At 33.2% G+C, this 22,473-nt stretch overlaps 1 protein-coding gene across 2 annotated transcripts in view; it reads right to left on the minus strand.

The window, feature by feature from the left end:
• Window positions 1-22,473, minus strand: part of LOC111054360 — a 162,980-nt gene that overhangs the window by 102,169 nt on the left and 38,338 nt on the right. The window lies entirely within an intron of this gene.

Below are 22,473 nucleotides of genomic sequence, written 5' to 3' on the forward strand. Positions count from 1 at the left end.
TAGAAACAAAATTCAAGGGAATGCGTAGCAAGCTATATTCAAGATCAATTCAAATCGGCTTTAACCAATACCTACTATCACTTCAGGCCCCACAACTGATCTCTAATAAACTATGACGTCATCACATGTAGATCATCGATGATCTACTGGCGGTAAGCAAGCAAAATAAGGGTGCTGATGCTTGTTATCACATCTGATATGGTAATCAACAAAATTGGAATTACAAATTCAATTTTCACGGTGTTCCATTTCAATGAATATGGTTTGTTTATCATTCTTCTAATATTTGTTTGTGAAAAGTGATAATGAATTTGGGGTTTTAAATCATTGGGATACTGCTGTGTACCTAATTGTTGCGGGAATTATAACAAGATTCCAAAAGTTTCCGTACGGTTTTAAAGTTTAAAACGGTTTTTTTACTTTTTCGAAAGATGATACTTTGAAACGAAAATGTATACGAACGATAAGAAGAAAGAGCTTCAATTCTACAAAACAACGGTTTACATGAAGTGTAGAAGAACAATGTAAATAAAGTGTGAGTGGAAAATTTAATTAAAGTATGAAAGAACAGTGTAAATAAAATGTGAAATAACAGTGTAATTAGAGTGTGGAAGAACAGTGTGAATAAAGTGTGTGAAAGAACTTTTGAATTAATAAATTAAAAAGTAAATGCAAAGTGTTGGAACTGCCCATAACATCATAATATTAAAGGTTTTACCTAACTGAAAAACATCTCCTGATGGGTTTCTTTGTACTGTTTCTTGATAAATTGTGATCAAGTTTGTGGGAGCCTCTATCCTAAAAAAGAGTTAGGAAATTTGGTTTATCTTTGATTTACCTCTCCTTCGACTCTGATACAGGCTATCCCAGTCAGCAGTAAGGCTTGATTCAAGGCTTGAATTAGAAGCAGCCTTCACTTGTCAATCAAGGCTGAAGTTGAATCCAGCTGGAAACGATCTTGCTTGACATTCAACTCGAAATCCCCTTGAATTTCCATACTGGAATCGAAAGCAGCATACCCTTGTTTTTCAAGGCTAACAAACTTGGTTGGAATCGATCTTGAATATGGCTCAATAGGTATTTGTTCGAATTTTGCTTTTATTGCATGGGTCAAACAAGTCTTGACTTTGCCTTGAATACCCCTTGTCAGTTAAAGCTGGCAGACTTGATTGGAATTGATCTTCAATATGGCTCGATAGGTATTCGTTCGAATTCAGCTTTTATTGCATGGGTCAAACAAGTCTTGACTTTGCCTTGAAAACCCCTTGTCAGTTAAAGCCGATTTGAATTGATCTTGAATATGGTTTGCTATGCATTCCCTTGAATTTTGCTTCTATTGCGAGTGTCAAACAATCCTCGAGTAGCCTATTTTACATTGTCTTTTTGGATATTCCCTTCCAAAATCTCCTCCAATACAGGGGAGAGGAGACCAACCTGTAGTGTTCATGTGTTGGAATTTTGAACTAAAGTTTAGTGCAGCGCCTTTTTTTAATGCTGAATTGGTCTGATTCGGTATTTTTTCATTGTATTCAGTTATAAAAGTTATTCAGCTGCTGGAAATGCCCTAATATTATATTGAAGATAGTAACTCTAATGTTTCATTAATTGAGTCCCCTTTTACAGAAGAAGAAATACAAGAGAATAATTTATTTGACACATCTTCATATGAAATCAAGATTTTCTTTAAGGGTAGACTTTGAATGTAATCAATGTTATTGTTCAATCGATTGTTATGTATACAATTTTTTATGATGATAGTACATAGAAAACCTGTTTATTCACGGTATAAGGCTTTCTAGACAATAATTGTCCCTTACTTATTACTAAGTAGCTGAGCTATATTTTATTACTGATCAGAGCTATTTATTGAAGGGTTGACCGCTTATTCAAGAGTCTTAATCAAACAACATGTAGGCTTATAGGCCTACGGTTTTGGTGGATTAAAATTTGAACTGGTGTTTGGCATAGAACTGGAACTCTTATTGAAGTTCATGATCGAAATCAACCCTGAATGGAATCACTAATTACATTGATTGAAGCTTCTGAAATTGTATAATAATCATAATTTAAGGTTAGAGGATCAGTCAATAAATCTTGATAATCAGAAGGAGAAAAGGGAGATAAACTAAAAAAAAAAAACTAAGTAAACTTTTAAAACTGAGACATTGGATAAGGAGTGAATTCAGTGACTGAGATAATAAGAGTGTGAATAACATTTGAATAAAGAATAGACTAGACATGGATGATGAGTCATTAGACAATTGGCGTAAAAGTGAGTCATGAGAGAAAAATATAGGTGCAGACTTATCATGTTTCAGATTATATATTATAATATTTTATGCTATGTTACTAGATTCCAAAGAAACCTCCATTCAGTCCATATGAAATATGTTTTTGTTCAACTCTCCTTTCATTTTTTATGTTCATTCCACCTTTTTGAGGGGCACGTCTTGTCCCTCAAAAATTGAAAAGATCGCACCACATCAGAGAATATGACGAAGAAATGAAGAAGTCACTTGCTGAACTCTTTCCCAATTGATAATTAATAATTCCATTCAATCCTACCAAGCAATAGACCTAGTTGCTATCTGAATTAAGATTCTACACTAGTAGACTAGCTAATTAAAAATGAAAATTCACCAATGAATAATTCCCTGATTTGTGGCATTGATATTCCTCCACTTCACGAAGTACTAAATTCAATTGAAAACTGTTGTAATAGTTACAACAGTTGTAATAGTTCAGTACAAGAGTATACTGAACTACAGATGAATTCCTTAAAAGGTATTTATACAATAAAGTGCATATTCGATGAAAAATTATACACATTATAGAATGAAACTCAAATCATGCATTATATAATCATGTAATATAATCGTGAATTGCATAATATGAAATGTATATTATGGGTATAGAGAAATTCGTCAGAAATCTGATTCTAAGCTGAGAAATGCAAGCATGTTAATGATCACTATTTTATATTGATATTACCATATTATATATTAATATTACCATATATTAATATTTTTAATTAATATTACCATATGTACCTACTTAATTTTGATAAGTAATTTCTCATGCTCTCCATCTACTCTTCTTTTAACATATTTCTGTAAACTACTAGGTACTCTATTAATCATAGAATGCAATAAATTATTGTTACTGCCAATATATTTGCTACAAAGAATTTATATCATGATTATTATATTATATTGATTGAATATAATGTAGTAATAATATTTCAATATTGATTTGTTCATTCAAATCATCCAATCCCTAATCCTTGTATTCCAGTTTTTTGCCATCATAATTTTATTGTGTTTCTATGTGTGATAAGAAAATCTGTTGTGTCTAGGTCGAGAATTCAAACTCAATGTTAATATTATTCTTTTGAACAGGCTCAAGATTATGTTATTGATTGTGTGCATAACATACAATGATTCCTGAATTTTCAATAAGTCTATTCATACTTGTTCATAGATTCTCGCGAAGAAGCAAGTTATTATCGGCTTGAGAAAGCCCTGAAATAAATCTCAATACAACATAATCTGTTTAAATACATTTACTAGGCAATATAAACATAGGCTTCACGTATGCAATTATATGAATAAATAATGGATAAATTAACTTCCAATATTAATTATTCAAATAGAATAATAAATCAGTTCAAATTCTGATTCAGAAGCTATGAAACTGCTCATTTAGCATAGGCTGATTATGGTGTGTAGTTCGAAGTCTCTCTCATGTGACGTCACACACCCAATTCATGTTTGCTTCAGTGACTACGCTCAAGCCGTGTCTATTCTATTAATGGTCGAAGGAGTATTGGAACAGTATATTAGGGGAACCACCATAGCATCAACAAACCACAGCATCGACACAACATAGCATCGACAAACCATAGCAACGACACGACATAGCATTGACAAACCATAGCATCGACAAGTAAAATTAAATTAGGGTTACCTACCATACCATCGACAAACCACAGCATCGACACGACATAGCATCGACAAACCATAGCACCAGCACGACATAGCACCGACAAACCATAGCATCGACAAGTAAAATAAAATTAGGCACAGAGAAGATGACAGAGAACTCATCTAATGTTCAGTGAACTCTAAACTAACTGGAATGGACTAGCAACACAAAAAAAGTGAGGCAGCTGGTAAAGATAGGCAACCCGCATTGCTGTGGGATTCGTTCATTTTGTTACGCATTGGCTCTTATGGGAGAATGCATTGCACAGTCTCAATTTCTATTTTATCTCTATATTGTATGTCTTATTCCACGGAAGCGTTATTTTTCCTTTATTAAGCAGTTCATTGTTAACTTTTTGAGAGCAAAAATAATGGAATAGGTTGAATATTAATAGAGAAAAGAATTTTTTTATTTGTGACTGCAGTTAGTTTTAGTATTGTCAACTTTTCACAAGCATGGGAATAACTTTGGGCCAGATTTAAGAGAAGCGTATTATTTATTCATTTTTATTTATTTAACAAGGACAAATATAAACTGTCATGAAATGATTGGGAATAAAAAAACAGGCTCATAGTCCAATCTCATATTTTTCACAATAAAAGTAGGTAAATAAAATAAATTATGATGATTCAATAACACAGGATTATTAAATTATGTAATGATAGCAATATACTAGGTATTCTGATAACATTTCAAATCAGTGCGGGAGTTTCAGAAATGATGCAAAGAAATCTATGAAGAAACATTATATCAATTGTATTATAATTATGACCATATGATAAGCAAACAGTAAAATATGCTAAATAATAATTATTTTATAATTATAAATTATATAAACAATAATACACATATAATTATACACATAAAATTATTTTATTATTGTAAATTGAACGATTATTAAATTCATTTGAAATGGGAAGATTTCAAAAATTAATTACAATTCAGCTGATAGCAATATCATATTTTTCAAAATAAAAGTAGGTACCTAAAATAAATTATGTTATCTCATGATGATAACACAGAATTATTAATCATTATTGTAAAGCTGTGTTCACACAAAATTCATTAAATGTTTATTTTTTCGTACTAATAGATTCTATTAGATTATAGTATTATACTATCAGATTCTATTAGTATTATATGCTGCTACTTACACTAAATTTATATTATACATTATACATAAAATGTATGATATGCCTACTGTACCTACATAATATACCGTATACAAATATTATGATAAATATACTATATTTATTATAATATGCTGATGCACCAAATTTATATCCATAAATTACATCATACATAGAATGTGTGATAGAATGAATGATAGTCTTTGTAGGGAAACATTCACAATTTCTGCATCAGATATTATTTATTCTTTTTTGAATAAGGATTAATTTGTTCTTCAACTATGTTTTTTATTTTAGATGCTATAAAGTAGGCTGAAATTTTCAATAAACATAGAAACTATCACAGTACGGTATAACTTACTAGGAATATAACCAAATTTGTTGTTTTATTTTTGGTCAAATAAACTGATCAATATAGAAAGAAGTATTGGAAATGTATGTAAAACTAAAAGATTTCTTTAAATTAATTAACAGAATAAACATGTTTGACTTACCTGTGGAATGGTATATCATTTCCTTTAACATGCCCATTCTTGCATCCAAATGCAACACAATACATCACCATTTTTCGGTCGTATTTTTATTCAATTCTACGCATTTCACTACAAATACATAACAATATTTAAGAGAAAAGGTTGTGATCTAATACTAATAGCCCTAATACTCATTCAAATCCGTTTTTAAACTTTAAAAATGAAAAATCGTACTCAAGAGCTGCAACAGCCTGCTTGAATGTATGAGTACGAGAGAGAAGGGAATCCCACACGGTATGCCAGTCTCACTCACTCCGCCTTACACACTTTTAGTTGTAGCTAAGCATTGGACAGCCCGTTCCAGTTAGTTTAGAGTTCACTGCTAATGTTTCGCTAAATGGGTGACCAGCAGTATGGAGTGGGTGCGGAGGGGGGTAAAGTGGGTGACTAACAGTTAGTTCTTCAACTCGCTACGAGAGATCAGTACCATCGACAGGCCTTCCCCGCTAATTCAGAAATCCCCCACCAATAGTTGTAGTACTCTGTCGTCTCCTCCCCTTGCTCCGCTATTGTCATTCCACATCCACATTCAACAAAATAAAAACAAGTCACGATTGGCAATTATCCAATATTACTAGTAGATGATCGGCTTGCTCTGCTCTGCTGTCTTTTCAATTTTATGAAGCACACACTAGTACAGTAACTTCTCAGAGAGGAGAAAGGAAAATATATTTTCTGTGTGATACTACAGTACTCCATAATTTCCCTCTCAGTATTATCTCATGCTGCTGATATCAACATAAAAGCTGTTGTTCCTTTTCCAATATAGGTAATTCATAATAAGTTTGGAATTATTTTATTTCTATGAATGCATAAATAAATAAATGAATGAATCGATTCTATTACACATTGACAAATAATCTGATAATGAGATCCTTCCAGAATAATTTTTATCAATGATTAAATTGAGGCTCCATCAATTATTGTTATACTTTTTTTTCAATTCAAAGTGAAACTTCAAATCAAATAATTTATTATTAAATCACCATACCATCTATTCATATGATTAGTCCATTAATAAAAATTGAAGTCAAATAAAGTTATTCTTTATATCTTCTGGATTAATTGTAACTTACTCGAAACTGGGTATACAGAAAAAAATATTTTTCTTGGTGAAAATACTTTTCGCAGTGTTGGTCTGTGTGTGTGTATGTGTGTATGTCTGTGAACACGATAACTCCATTCCTAATTAACCGATTGACTTGAAATTTTAAACTTAAGGTCCTTATACCATGAGGACCCGACAATAAGAAATTCAATAGAATTCAATTCAGGATGGCGGATGATTTCTAAAAAAACATGTTTTTCACGGTTTTTCTCGAAAACTGCTCTAACAATTTTCTTCAAATTTATACCATGGATAGCTATTTATAAGCCCAATCAACTGACATGAGTCTCATTTCTGGGAAAATTGTAGGAGCTCCGTAATATTCTTGAGAAAAATGGCGGATAGTTACTAAAAAACCATGTTTTTCACGATTTTCTCAAAAATGACTTGACTGATTTATTTCAAATTCATACCCTATATACTTATTTATCAGCTCTATCAGCTGGCATGAGTCTTTTCCCTGAGAATTTGATGGGGTCCACCCCATCCTTGAGAAATGGACTTTGTAAACTCCCTCTCGTGCATGAGGTAGGTAGTTAGAGCAGTTTATTAAAATAACACATAGTCGAGATATTTCATCTGTAGAACAGCTGTTTTGACGACTTTTAAAAAATCATTGAATTTCACAATTGACACAAAGAAAAAAGTACTCTGAAAACAATTATATACACACATATACAGTAGTCTGATCGTAGTTTCAAATATGTTGCCGCCAATCGTCATTATGTTATTCCCCTAAATTATTCTCGTTTAAGAATGAGGCTTACAGTTCAATGAGCAAGGAAAGTTGTGTGAGTGTACCACACCAGATTTTTATGTTAGGAACAGATATGGTACACAATAAGAAAACATAATTAAGACGGTTGTTCTAAATCAAGAGACTGCAACAGAGTATTGGGCCGATTTAACTTGCTAAGTAATCAAAACTACATTTGCTACAACACGAGTTTGTTCATCACACTTGTTTAATTAAGTAGAACTCGTCTGACCTTTGCATAGAAAAATTCCTTCTCTAGTTCTTCTAGATCTAGGGACTGAGATATTTTATGTTCGATAGACCACTCAGACGTTCCTGGGACATTGTTGATCTTAGATATTCATGTCTTTATTAGCTTGAGTTTGGAAAAGCTTCTTATAAAATTTTACTATTCACATGAAATTTATTATTTATTTGCATTTAAAAATGTTCTGTTCCTTAAAATTTGCCACCCCTAAAAATCTGCCGCCCTGTGCGGCCACCCGGTCCGCCCACCCCTGGGGCCGGGCCTGCATGAGCATAACGCCCACACAGCCGCACACAATCATGAATGTTCCATTCTATCTGGTACGATTTGTAAGGTGAAAAAACATACTGTAATACCTATATCACGATGAATATTAAATCACTTATTTGAAATATGAAAATATAAAGATAAAACTAAGTGAAAAACATCAGTAAACAACAATATTTACAAAAAATATGCACATACTCTATCACTACGCTTGGCCCGTGATGGAAAAACTTCCTTCTGACTTGAACAGTCTTTGGCCAAACTAAAAACCCTAACACCCTAACCTACCCAACTCTAATTTTCCAACATTGAAATCTATAACATGCATGAGTATAACGACCACACAGCCGAACACATCATGAATGTTTTTGCAATGTTCTATTCTATCTAGTACTACTGTATTTGTAAGGTCGAAAAAACATTATACCTATTATAAATTAACCCCTACACTGAGCCTCAGAGACACATTATTTAAAAACGGATTTTCGGTCTATTTAAACAAAAACATTTCCCCTCCCACAATGCTTCACCACCCCTAACACTCTATGGTGACAAACTTTCTCTTTTTCGTACATAAAATATGTAAAGAATGACAAGATAGGATCTTTTCATCACTTCCAAACAATCCTCTGAAGTCTGGCTGAACATCTCCATGACTAATTGGCTGAAACAAATTTCAGCCGTGGCATGTGGTGTCATTGTTACAACTTCTTTCTACCCCACTTTGCCAGTTCCGATCTACACCTAGCTATAGGACTATTCCAAGTTGCATTATAATACATTTCTATGATAATATTAATTAGTTACCCAGAAATCATTATCAGTGATATGTTAGACGCTTCATAAATACTGCAATGTTTTAAAATTTGATTGACAAATTTTGTAACTGAATAGCTGTTATAATCTTTTCTCACTTTCTCATCCTCGCTTTCACTCCACCAGACTTATGGAAAACACTCTTCTGATCAACAGCTACTTAAAGGACCAAAGAACCTTCCTTGAGGAACTACAGCAAGTTTTCCAGAGTTTAGAACTGTTTCAAAATATTTTTTTCATAGTTCTTGCTTTTATTGGTTTGAATGGAAGAACTCACACAATCTCCATTAAGATCAACACTTTGTATCACCAAGCCGCGCCCTCCTCAGGTGTGCTTAGTCTTAGCTTAATCTGATGCACTAGATTCTTTATGAAAATTATCAAACAATCAGTATTTTTCATCTCAATATGGACTTCCTATGAGCTTAGTTATTAGTTGTACAGCAGTTTGTATTTTTAGATATAGTTGAGTGCAGCTTGCTGGGAAATTGAATGCCATATCTCATTGCTGCTGATTTTCCCGTGCATATTCTAAATCTACAGCATTTCGAGTTCTACAAACAAAGTTTGGACGTCATTCCCACCGCGGCATTATTATTAGAATCAAAATTTTGTGAATCAGTAGAAAGAAAAAATAGAAAAATCTGGTGTGGCGCACTCACACAACTTTCCTTGCCGTTATGAGAAATAAAAAATAGTGCAGTCTTCAAAAGATTATAGAGGGAAAAGTTTAGAACACAATTTTTCAACTGCACAGCTCTTTTACGAATAGTTAGAGGAATAACATATCAAAAGTCCTCACCCCTACCCCCTGTGCTAATGGGGTGGGGGTGGTTTGAAAGTAACGTTTTCTCATTTTTCGCATATATCTCGGAAACTATGAATCTTATGAACATTCGTATTCTGTGCAAAATTGAAGCTTACAAAATTACCAACAAGTTTTGTCATACAAATAGACGGACAATGACTTTGTCCTTCAGTAAGTCAAAAGTTAGAACTCGCTAACGCTAGTTCAATAATTATTTTATTCAAAACCACTATAAATGAACAAAACATATTTACTAAGTTTAATTTATCATCTACCTAGGTCTCTATATAGGGCAACCAAACTGAACATTTACAAAACGCTGATCTGACCAATAATCACCTATGGCTATTTTGATATTTCAAAAAAGATGTATTTTCTTTTTTGGTGGAAGGGGCATTTTATAGTGTTGACGAGTTCTTTGATAATGGAGCCTTACAATAATATAAGAAATTACTCATACTATAAATGATTGATGTGGTAGCCGACTGTATGGCATATATGTTTTTTGTTCTATGTTTTGATTTTATTTTTGACGATGTACTATTTGATACAGTTAACTTTTTGTACAACAATGTGTGAATAAAGAATTTGATTTGATGAAGTGGAGGATGATCTCCGGAGAATGGGACTGGTGGCATGGAGACGAAAAGCATGTGACCGTGATGTGTGGAGGGCTCTTGTGCGAGAGGCAAAAGATCACATCGAGCTGTAAAGCCAAAAGAAGAAGAATTTATCATGAGTACTACGACTGGAGTCCTGGATACACAGTAATAAAATTTTGAAGGAAAATCAGGCAGGTTTCCGAAAAGGGTACTCGACAGCAGATAATTCATTTAATCTTATTTCATTGGCGGAATTGAAAACAGCAAAAAAGGTGGTAAATTATATGCCTTCTTTGTGGACTACCGGGCTGCATTCGATACAGTGAATAGAGGAACTTTGTTTTATAAATTATCATCTATGGGAATGTCCACTAGGTTTCTTTCAGTAATAAAGAGCTTGTACAGTAGTGGCACAAACTCGAGTGTGTGGTATAAGGGTAGTTTTGTGTTCTACAATTTGAGACAAGGTAGAGCGCTCTTTCTCATATAGATTTTCAAGTACACCTGATAACAATGCTCCTTGTATTTTGGAAAATACCTTATTTTTAGCTTCAATCATCACCAGCAACTCCATAATCTTGTCATAACATTGAGAATTCGCACCATGATATAAGTTCATTAGATCATGTTCTATAAGAATGAACATGAGTAATACTAATACAAAGAATAATACTAGGGAAAGTATCTTTGATTTCATGATTTTTTCAACAATCTAATCTTACACTAGGATCATATTCTCCCATGAATCGTTTTCAGCAACTAAAAGAGGAGATTCTGTTCTAAAATTCAAGATCAAGTATTTTTCTATAATTTATCTGAATATAGAAATTGGCCATTTCTTTGTGTACTGGAAAATGAACCATATATTTTAGGTATATTTGGGCCATTCTGTATCTTGCACAAGGAAATCTTGCATGACAAAATTGGACTTCTCTCATGTATCCAAATTGAGAATTCAGATCTACAATATAAAATGCAAGCACAGCCCCTTTTGATGTCTATAGTGACTGAACTATAGTAACTGTAGTTTTTTCAAACACCACTTGTGAAATAGGTGGGGGGGGGGATCGGGGAGATCCGCGCCTGTCGCCACCTTCTATAGAAGATAGATGTGACTCACGTTATAATTACTAACATTATAATTAGTCCAGTCAATTTAGACATGAAAAAGAGGCAATATTTTATATTCATTGTAGTTCTGATTTTTTAGGGTTTGTATGCATAAGAGAAGTCCAGAACCAATTTTCGTATGCAAAATTTTCTTGTACAGAGTGGCCCAAATACCTAATATGTCTGGTTCATTCTCCAGTTCTGAGCTATTACAATCAAATCCAGTCATTGGACAAAAAAAATCGTCTCTCTCCTTTTTCACTGTACATAAAATTCAGAATAAAATGAAATCATTCAGACCTCTCTAACTTCAATCAGTTCTATCCTACAGTTTTTCCAAAACGAGTAGAATTTCATGGAAAAATCAATTTTGATAAATCTTATAGTATTTAATCAACAATATCTTCCAATTGTCACAATTCAAAAATGTATAATTCAACATCCTACTAGGCGTAATTTTGTGCTCTACAATCTGAGAACAGGTAGAACGCTCTATCTCAAAGATTTTCAGGACACCTCAAGGATCGAAATTTCATTCATAACTTTTGATACAATTTTCGGATCTTCCCGTACGCTCTTTCTTTTCGGCTTGTCAAGGTAGTTGGAAATCATATATCATGAGTCAAGTTCCCAAGAGAAATGGGAAATTTTTTGTTGAGTGTACACTGTACTTCAACCCATATTCCATACGCAAAATAATGACAATTTATTTATTCAATGCTGCATATCTTATGAAATAATTCAGATATAAAATCAAAATCTAGTCAAGGATGTGAGGAATTTCCTCCTCTTCTCACTCCAATCAACAATACTTTCGATTTCAATACCATTAGAAAGTTGCAACCGATTGAAAAAGTGACGATTAAAGTTTTACCATTTTTTTGCAATTCCACTGTTAATCAAGAGTCTCTTAAACGAGGATCATACATCATAGAAACTCATGATTGGTTCTAAATTTTATCCTATAGGAGCTCAGTTACCTTAAATATTTATCTTCAACTACTGTTTTCCATCTTAGAACTACCGAGATCGTGAATATGAGGAGAATATCTTCAATCTCTTGATATTTTCAAGTGATTGAATCGTACCGTGCGTCCAAGTGAACTATGAATAAAAATGATAAAATCAACAGCATTTTTTGCGTTTCAAGTTTATCAACACGGTCGGAATTGATTAGCAGATTCAGCCACAAAGTTTCTTCTAAAAGGTCATGAAGATTATTTCAAAATCGATTTACGATTTTAGTTTTGCTCTTTATTGCTCTACTTATAATTTTGTATTATATCAAGCAAAGGAAATACATTTACGACAAAAATACACATACATAATAACAGGGGTAGGTAAATCTTTTTAAAGAGTATCAATCAATTTCCTCCTTATAATATACAATGAAACTGGATGTTATTTTACTGAATGCTAAGAAGATTATAATTCTTATAAGTTTATAATGAGAGAAATGCATTGAATTTTCAAATTACTCCCTCTTCCCCAATCTCCCGCTAGACGGCTAGCCTAACAGCATTTAGTTCATATGCAAAATTAGAACTTTCCACTATGGGTACAGTCCATGAAAAAGGTTGACAACAATTGGCTATTCAATGAAAACAAAAAGCAACTGAAATAATATTATTAAGGTTAACAATCTTTGGCTATTCAATGAAAAAAAGTAACTGAAACAATATTATTGTTAATGAGCAGTTTTGACATCATTTATTAAAATCATTTTAGAACAATAATAGAGAAATATAATGCTGCATTACACAGCACCTCAAGAACATGTCATGATTAAAATTATTCCATGCTCTTTCTCAATTTTCAAGTTCAAAATCGCAATATTATGGATTAAATTAGATTGATTTAAATTTTTTCAAATATTGAATTGAAGTACATAATGTAATAAAGTTTGGATTATTTTACATTTTTATAATGGACAACAGTTTATCTGGCTACTCATTCACTTATTGTTTTCTAGTTCTTGTTGATTAGAAATAAAAATTAATCCTCTTTGTCACTGGAGACGCAGCATTCATGCGATCTGGAGAGTTGAGAGTAGCAAGTGATTAGAATAAGAAAAATGAATGTCTAGTGTATGTATTATTAGCAAAACAATGACATGCATGCATGCCTCAAGCCATAAATCCTGACAGCAGTTGTTTTGTTGAGGGGAGAGAGTGGTGTGAACTGGTTTGTTGGAGAGGGAAGTGTAGGATGCCAATGACTCCCCACTACGTCCCCCTACAACAGTACTAATCAAGCTCAGACAGAAATCGTCATTTGCGTATACAAGCGCTTTCTACCGGTATAAGTGATACTACACATTAGGCGAAACAATAGTCGGTAAGAATGTTCCCTCTGATCCCTTCTCTGTGAATTAGGCTGCCACCACAGCCTCGAAACGACATAGCATCGACAAGTCACGTGACACATCTATGGAAATGTGGCCAACCTACTAAATAAACATGCGATAATAATTATAATAAATAAAGTTTTTAGTAGAATTATAAATAGAAAACAATCAATCAATTATCAACAACTTTTAAAATGAAATTTTCCATATCTGTTATTTAATAATACATTCCACTTATCACGTATCTGACGTCCGAATAATTCTGATTTTTTTGTGTTGTAGGGCTTGTGTCTTGACCGTTGAAAAACTTCTAACTCCAAAACTGTTCAATTTTATAGGTTACATGTTGATTGACGATATATTACCACAATTTTGAAAGTTTTCAAATTTCAAAATAAATTGACTTGAAGTTTTATTCTTCTACAAAGTTTATATGTTTATGTAAATTGAATAAGGTAGACCATTTAACTAGGAAATGTTCTATAAAGTTTATTTTATACTTCTTTGCCTAGTTACTAGACGATGTCTGGATTGTGTTTCAGGTATGTAAGCTTACCTATGTTATTATTTTGTTTATATTAAGTAGATAAATTCTTATAATTTTTGCTATGGGTCTTGTAGCTACCGTACTGGTTATAGTTGAAATAATTATGTGATTTTGCTTAATCCGATTCGGGAAGTTTGAAGGAATTGAGCTAAAGTCTAGCTGGTCAGCTATCACTGTTATCTCAGTTAGGCTATTATTAAAGATATTGACTCAATTTTTTAAATGAAACAGGGGTGAAAAATAAACCGTGCTAGCTTATTTTGATACAATCTAATTCAATATTAATATTAAAAAAGCTGTTTCAAAACTAACCTTACTTTGAAGAAACGACGATTCTAAATTATATTGATAACAGTAATTCTTATTACAATTTTCATTAAATTAATTACAATTTTCATTAAATTAATTACAATTTTAGTTAAATAATACATAATAATTTAATCCAATTTCAGTTAAACTAATGATCAAATGATGAATTTAGGTTGGAAATAGTTTTTAATCAAGTCTTAGTTGGTAATCAAAACCCAACAGAGTATCAATGTAGCAAGAAGATTCCCTAATAAAAATTACTAATATTATTCACGCTAGAAACAGCAATGTTGTTCAATTTCTCTATATTGATGTAGATTAATGTAATATTCTACTATGGAATGAATAGGCTAAAGCTGCGTTTACACCAAAGTTAATAACAAAATTTCAATTACTCAATCCTAATAGATCCTATCAGATTGAACATAACTTATCATATGTGTTTGTCAAGATCCGTTCAATCTAATAGAATATATTCAATCTATAGAATAATCTAATAGTATAAGGATTAAGTTACTAACATTTTGTTAATAACTTTGGTGTAAACCCAGCTTAATATGCTACCGGTACTAATACATGAAATGAAAGACTTTTGAAAATAAATAGCCTAGTTCCACATAATGTCAAGTACAATGACATCAATACCTATATTATTTTAATTTTACTAATATTATTATATACTTATTATTAGAGTATATGCCGAAGGTACAATTTCTTAGCGACGGCTCTAGCATAGACGCGCGTCTAGAGTCGTCGATTAGGAATTATACCTTTCGGCACAAAGTAAAAGAGCTGTACAGAAGCGAGGAATTTTCTGTCAATTTACAAGATGCATTGTATTTTATGGAAAGCACTGTCGAGCGGAATAGATGCGCCTCAGCGGAAAAAAATATGTTTGTAAAGTTTGGACCTAACGCTTGCCTTCTGTACGCCGTAACCTTACTATTTAGACACGTAATTGTTTATTTTAATGATTTTTCATTCAATTAGAAAGTTCAAATTCACTTATTTTTGTTGTAATTACACTTAGTTGTAATTGAGAAAAATAAATTTCATTACTTAGTCAGTTCTGTTATTATTTTTACAGATTTCGATTTATACTGCAGCAAACATGGAGCAAGGGATCAAATACAACTATCCAATCAAGGAGAAATTTGACAGAACAAGAGTTTCATCCGAGCGATTTATACAAGTGGATTACTTCTAATAAGAAAGAGGCTAACCATTCTGTAAGTTGAACCTACTTTAAATAGTTTTTCAAAAAACGTGGGTTTTTTTTCATCGACGTTTCAACAGCTCTCTAATACTACAGTGAATTTCTTAAAAATACGTATTGCAATCAATTTATACGAGGGTGAATCAAATGAAAACCTTGAAACGGTATATATTATTTATTTTGATAACCAAGTGAAACTTATATTTATAATTTTCTGAGATAGTCTCCTTGAAGTGTTATGTGCCTGTAGTCACTCGTGCACCGCGGTTTTCACTTCTTCATCACTTTGGAAATGCTTTCCATTGCATCTTTAAGATTTCCGAACACATGAAAGTCACTAGGGGCGAGGTCTGGAGAATAAGGTGGATGAATGAGGCATTCAAACGTGATATTCTGGATAGTTTGAACCGAGAGATGGGCTGTATGTGGTCGGGCGTTGTCATGCTGTAACAAAACACATGAAAGGAGAAGTCCTCGCCATTTACTCCTGATTGCTGGTCGAAAATGATTTTCTAAGAATTAATGTTAACTGTCATTCCCCTGTCAATGTAATGCTCCAAAATTACTTCGTTCACATCACAGAAGAGAGTTAGCAAGAGTTTTCCTGCTGATCGCTGATTTCGGAGGTTTTTTTTTTTATTTTGGCGATGAGCTATGGAACATTTCCTTTTCGTGTATCTGGTTGATGACAATGTTTGTTTCTGGACAAACATGAATCACCATACTGTACTGTCATCCTGCTATGAATTTCCATTGGTTTGACACCTTCACTACTCTAGAAACGAGTGACTGATCGCTGATCTAATGCGGTGCATATTGATAATGGGGCGGCCATATTGTAACTGAAGTCACTGCTAATTGTGTGTAGCAAAGTCACTAACGCACCTAGTAGTCATTGTGTAAGCTTCAACGAACATCCCTGCCAACTATTGGATCAATCCTATAACTTATCGAAACTTAACAACACTTTTAAGGTTTTCATTTGATTCACCCTCGTAATAATAAAAAATTTACAATAAAAATAACACATTCAACTTACTGACTATTCAAGTCACGTGACCGGGAAGTGGCCGTTAGCAGGGAGAGCATGATGTTTTATGCAAGCCCTGAGGATAACGCAAGACATTCACGGCCAAGTAACGCGCGATATTTTTCGCTTTATTTCGCTTTATCGACGCGGCAACAGCTTTTTCATTAAATTGACTGACAGGAATGTTCCTTTTTGAATTGCGCGTCGATATACGTGTAAGGTTTTTTGAAATTATTTTGCATTCCAAGGATAATATGATAGGAATAGGAATTTTCTCCTTAATTCAATACTAATATTAAATTATTTATTCAAAATAAGAGGTAGAATTATTTTGTCGTTTTTGTCGTCAACTTGCAGTGATGAGTAATAATTCATCAGTGACCCTCAACTATGGTTATAATAATATTCATCTACAGTAGAAGTAACCTTGCTGATAATATGTGTAATAATATCGAGCTGGCTGGTTCAGGTCTGGTTCTGCTCGCACCTGATCAATTTCAGGGACTCTGACATGACATGACCTCATGACTGGTTTTGGGCAGCAGGGATCGACGACTTAACGTGTCCATCCGAAAAAGGTAGTTGAAAGTTTCTTTTTGAGATAATTAAAAAAGATATGCTCACAATTAATTGGCTTTCGCAGTCTGTTATGGTATATAGAGCAAGGAACGGGATACTTTGAAATAATGTACTTTCCACCAATAAATTACATACTAGCAAATTACTAATAAAATGGCATATATTCATATTCATCATGCCCTGCATAATCATTTTATTGGAAAGTCTAAAAATGTTTTTTTTTTTTAATTTTTAAGATGACATAAGAAAGATGTGGTCTCATTCAGCGTTCACTTGAAAATCTATTTGCTGTGTGATATTTGAGGCAGGCAACCACCGCCCTAGAGCCAGTGGGCAGCCGAGCGACGACCCTGTCACAGTAGTCAAGTGCCCCCTGTAGCTGTCGTCGTCCCCAGGCGCCGTCCCGCGAGATGGATGAAGGCGGTGGGAATGCGAAATGAATAACAGACGCGGGCCCGGTGATGGTGAGAATGGGATGCTGGATGCTGGGTGAGTGCAATTTTTGTTCTACAATGATCAAGTAATTATTAAAATAAAGTGAAATTGAATGAATAGTCACGCTCAAGATAGAGGCCAGTATGACGAAACGCGTCCGAAAATAACTTGGTATCTGGACATATAAGTACGGTGAGCATTGAATTTTAGCAGGAAGCATGACTTGATTTCCATTTCATAGATGCTCCATTTGGTGGTGAAAATTGATGGAAAATAACTTGATGATAAGCACTAGTTGCTACTAACTTTCCGTCTCAATTTTCCTTGCCTATAATCGTTTTGGCTTTAATGACTTCAGTAGACTTTTTATAGTGAGATTCTCAGGTACAAGATGACAAATGGCAATACAAAGATATAAGGGAATACATCCAACAACTCTAACAATAAATATTATATACTAATTAAGGTTTGGTGCAAAATTTAAGAAGCGGTTTGACTCAGTGGTTGCGCTATTAAGCCATCGCTTAGATACGTTGAGAATCATGCGTATGCTATATCTCTTATCATTTCAAAGTAATGTAGCAGTTCTTGAAAGAATGTAACAATTTGTTTTAAATTTATCCAGGCTACTTTTATCTCTCTAAATGTTTGACTGTATTTCGTTGATGCATTCTTCAATGATCAACAACTCCTTGAAAATATGTCATACAAACATTCAATCTATGCCGGCGCATTTTAACTCAATGATATCCTCAGCTCCTCTGGATATTGTAGTATTAAGCGAGTCTTGACTCAAACCTAGTTTACAATCGTAAGCTTACGGTATTCTTGTTGGATATTTACTCTTAGAAACGACCATTTGTAAAGGTGGCGGAGGAGTGATTATCTACGTAAGATACTCTTTTCCGGCCCTGAGTGGTAATGTCTCTGAAGCCGGTGCACTCTCATTCTTCCGAATTCCTTCTAGCTTCTACTTGATGTGAGAGTGGGCGCTGAGTCCGTTTTGGTCCTTGGAGTTTATCAGCCGCCAAGAGAGGGAGTCTCCTCACATTAGAGGATGCTCTGTTGACTAAAGTTATGCAATGATATAACCACATAATTTATAATTACGTAACACCTCATCAGAGAACTTGATATGCTGAAATTACGACAAAGACTAAAGTACTCAATACTATGTGAAACCTACAAAATAATTGTGGAGGGTACTGGTCCGGAATATTTGAGAAAAATACTTGTATCTTTCACATAGGTTCATCGGAAGGACACTTGGTCTCACCGCTGCTTTCTCTAGATACCGTTGGATAATCTTTATCCGAGTTGAAAATTCTCAACAAAGGAAAAAAGTGAGTTTGATTGGTCTCGACCCGCAACCTATGTTTGATTCATGAGTCGCGTGTACTACCAATTACGCTAAAGATTCTCTTGGAGAAAGCTCTGTTTGGATGGACTTTTGTTGATAAATTTGTTTTAATTATTACATTTAAAGTGCTTGATTGAAGACAATGAAAATAAGCCTATTATCAAACCTCGGTAAATTCATAATCTGCATGTAAGATTGCAAGTTGATCAGTTCTTCCATTAGTTCATAAGTGGTAATGTGTCAAACGTGTATTTTCCATAATGTACATGTATAAGCCAATTCTTTCCTCTGTAATTATTTTGTTATTTTCATGCATATTTTACGTTCTCAAACATATTTCATTTAATCACTGATCGGACAACTGAAGACGTGATTAATATTTCATCTGCACTTATAATATGTAAATTAAAAATGTAAATTTAATATTTTAATATGTTAATTCAAGGAAGAAATAAATTCATTTATTTATTCTCTATTAATTTTTCATTCTCTTTTTCAGACTGATGAACGTGCCAACTCCACTGATACCTCACCATATTATTTGTTTTACATAGAGCAATCCAATATTTTTTATACACTTATGAAGTGTTTTATCAATAAACATAATAAATAATAAGAGTATTTGAACAAACGAAATTAACACTTGAAAAGTAATGTTGTCTGTTTATGTAAAGAGTTTGTCACATTTTATACTCTGAAATTGTTTTATATAATTTCATTATAATTCTCATAATGTGTAATAGATTGCATAAAATTTTTATTAAAAACTCTATTTACTAAATACCCTGTCTTGAGCTTTTATAATAATTTTACCTGTGTCCGTTAGGCTGTACGCTCGATGTCGATTTTGTTTCTAAAGGTGAGTACAGACTTTGATGCATTGTTTTCAATTGGAGTACGCATACCTATCTGCATCGTATAGGCATGCGCACTACAATTGAAAACAATGCATCAAATCTAATCGTCCGATGCGTGCCGTCCTATCAGTTTATGCTTATTATGTATGTATCTTACTGTTTCTGTACAAATACAGATATAAGAATAGCATCAGCTGATTAAAAGTGAAATGCGCGTGTTCATGATGCATTACTGTACGCACCTTTATAAGTGGTAGATTGTACACCATCAAATATAAATTACTATTATTATTCGTCGCATTATACCGCATTGAATGTTCTCAACGGTGTTCGAAACCATGCCAAATGGTTTTCCCTCCATGAGAGGAAATTGTTCTCGTTGTACAAAGTGTAGCTCTCATCATAATAAAATTATGAAATTAATGGTAAATGTCTGAATGAGAACCGGAGAAAATGTCATAGCACACTCTCAATAAATACGAAAACGGACATGCATCTTTCAGGGTAACAATGATCTCACTAAGACTGAATATTCTTCATAATGAACTATTCTTAAAAATGCACTGCCGCATCCGTTATTTCCCTTATACTGCTGTAATATCCATTGACAATTATTTGCAAATGTAACACTAGACTTCCAGCTCGAACATCTTTCGCTCCTGAATTATTTTTTAGATCATTCTTGTAGAGATAGATGATTATGTTATCAGATGGGTGACAATCATTGAATCGTTGGTCCCGACTGATAGTCGTGAGGCTCATTGACGACGTAAATTAAATACCTATTTATGCAAGATGGAACTTCCGTCAGGGATCCCCACCTATAAAGCCATTCGATTATAATAACTAACTACATTATTCACATAATTCCGTATTAATACGAAAAAATGATACCATTATTTTCTAAATATTATTTGAATTATCCTGCTCCTAATTTCATCTTATTCTCTTATTGACAGGGTTGTATGATGATAAGAATGCAATTTATTATTGAATGGTACTTCCACAAAATCATTGATTAAAACTTTCATTTTAACCTTTTAGTTTGTCCTTCGCAAGATATGGATTTTAATAATTGGGAAAGGGTAAGTATACAAGTTTTAGTTTACCTTTTATATGTCTTGATTATAGATGTAGGACAATACAGTAAGAATTTTATTCAATCGAGAAAATGGTTTGATACTCTTGGCAATTCATTGATGACTCACTTTCAGAGGTCCAATAGATTAGTTAGTAACTCTGGCGAATTATTTTGTTATTACATTAAATACAATATTACTTATGGAAAAAATAACAGCCTTGAACCCAAAACTGTTCCTATTCCAATTTGAACAACACTCAGTCCAAAAATAGAGGTTATTATGAGAGCCACATTTTAAAATGAACAATATTTTACATCACCATACCAAGAAAATAACTTTCGTATTTTGAAATAGTTGATATATTAACATAATAGAATAAGATTGAAATAAAAATTAAATAATTGAGAATGTCCAAAAATCCGAATAAACTTAAAAATTTATTGTGAGGCACATTGCCTACTTGGCGCCTTGCAAATTTGGTATTTCAGTTGAACCCACCTCTATTAATTTTGAAATCAAACGCTTGAAGATTGGTAAGTTTTCAGGAAATATAGTTATGATCCAAAAATATCGTAGCATAGATTTGAAGGATTTTCTATTATTGTGACATGAAACATTTTACCGACCCGTGTTGGTGTTATTTTCTATGAACGTGAGATGCACATTGCCTACTTAGCGCCTTTGCACGGCATGTATTCCCATGATGTTGGATAATGCATGTCCGACGTGTACGCGTCATTGTTGTGTCATCCTAATAGTACTTATATAAGTCCCAATCACCAATAATTATTACAATTTTGAAATGAATATGTTAATCAGGCACTTGACAAGTGAGACAACAAGATATTAAACTATTGTTACATATGTATCTCCTGAACTTTTATACCACCAGTAACATTCAATTGATTTAAGTGAAAACAAGATTAATGATATGGATTCACTTTCAGAAATCTTATTATTATTGAATAAGTTGACATTATTTAATCACAGATCTAACTTAATCTATGATTAAATCCATGGACCTTATCAAGTTGCTAATAGAGTTTGCGAGCCAGTTGAAAAGCCAGGCCAGCGATCCAGGGAAAAGCCTCCATTTTTTCTGTATTAGAAACGCTGCGTTCATAAAAGACAAATAGCAAGAAAAAATCTATAAAAATGTGCTGGGTGCAGACCAGGGTCCATACGGTGTAGGAGTTTAGATAATAGGAATTTTAAGCTCAATCCAATATTAATTAACAGCCATAGCGAGTTTTTTCTAGTTTCAATAATAATTGAAGTTAGTAAATAAACTCTGTCCGCGTGATTATTAGCATAATATTATTATATATTGTTTAACAGTGAACGTAAAG

This window comes from Nilaparvata lugens, chromosome X (assembly GCF_014356525.2).
Source record: "Nilaparvata lugens isolate BPH chromosome X, ASM1435652v1, whole genome shotgun sequence".
Lineage (NCBI taxonomy): Eukaryota > Metazoa > Arthropoda > Insecta > Hemiptera > Delphacidae > Nilaparvata > Nilaparvata lugens.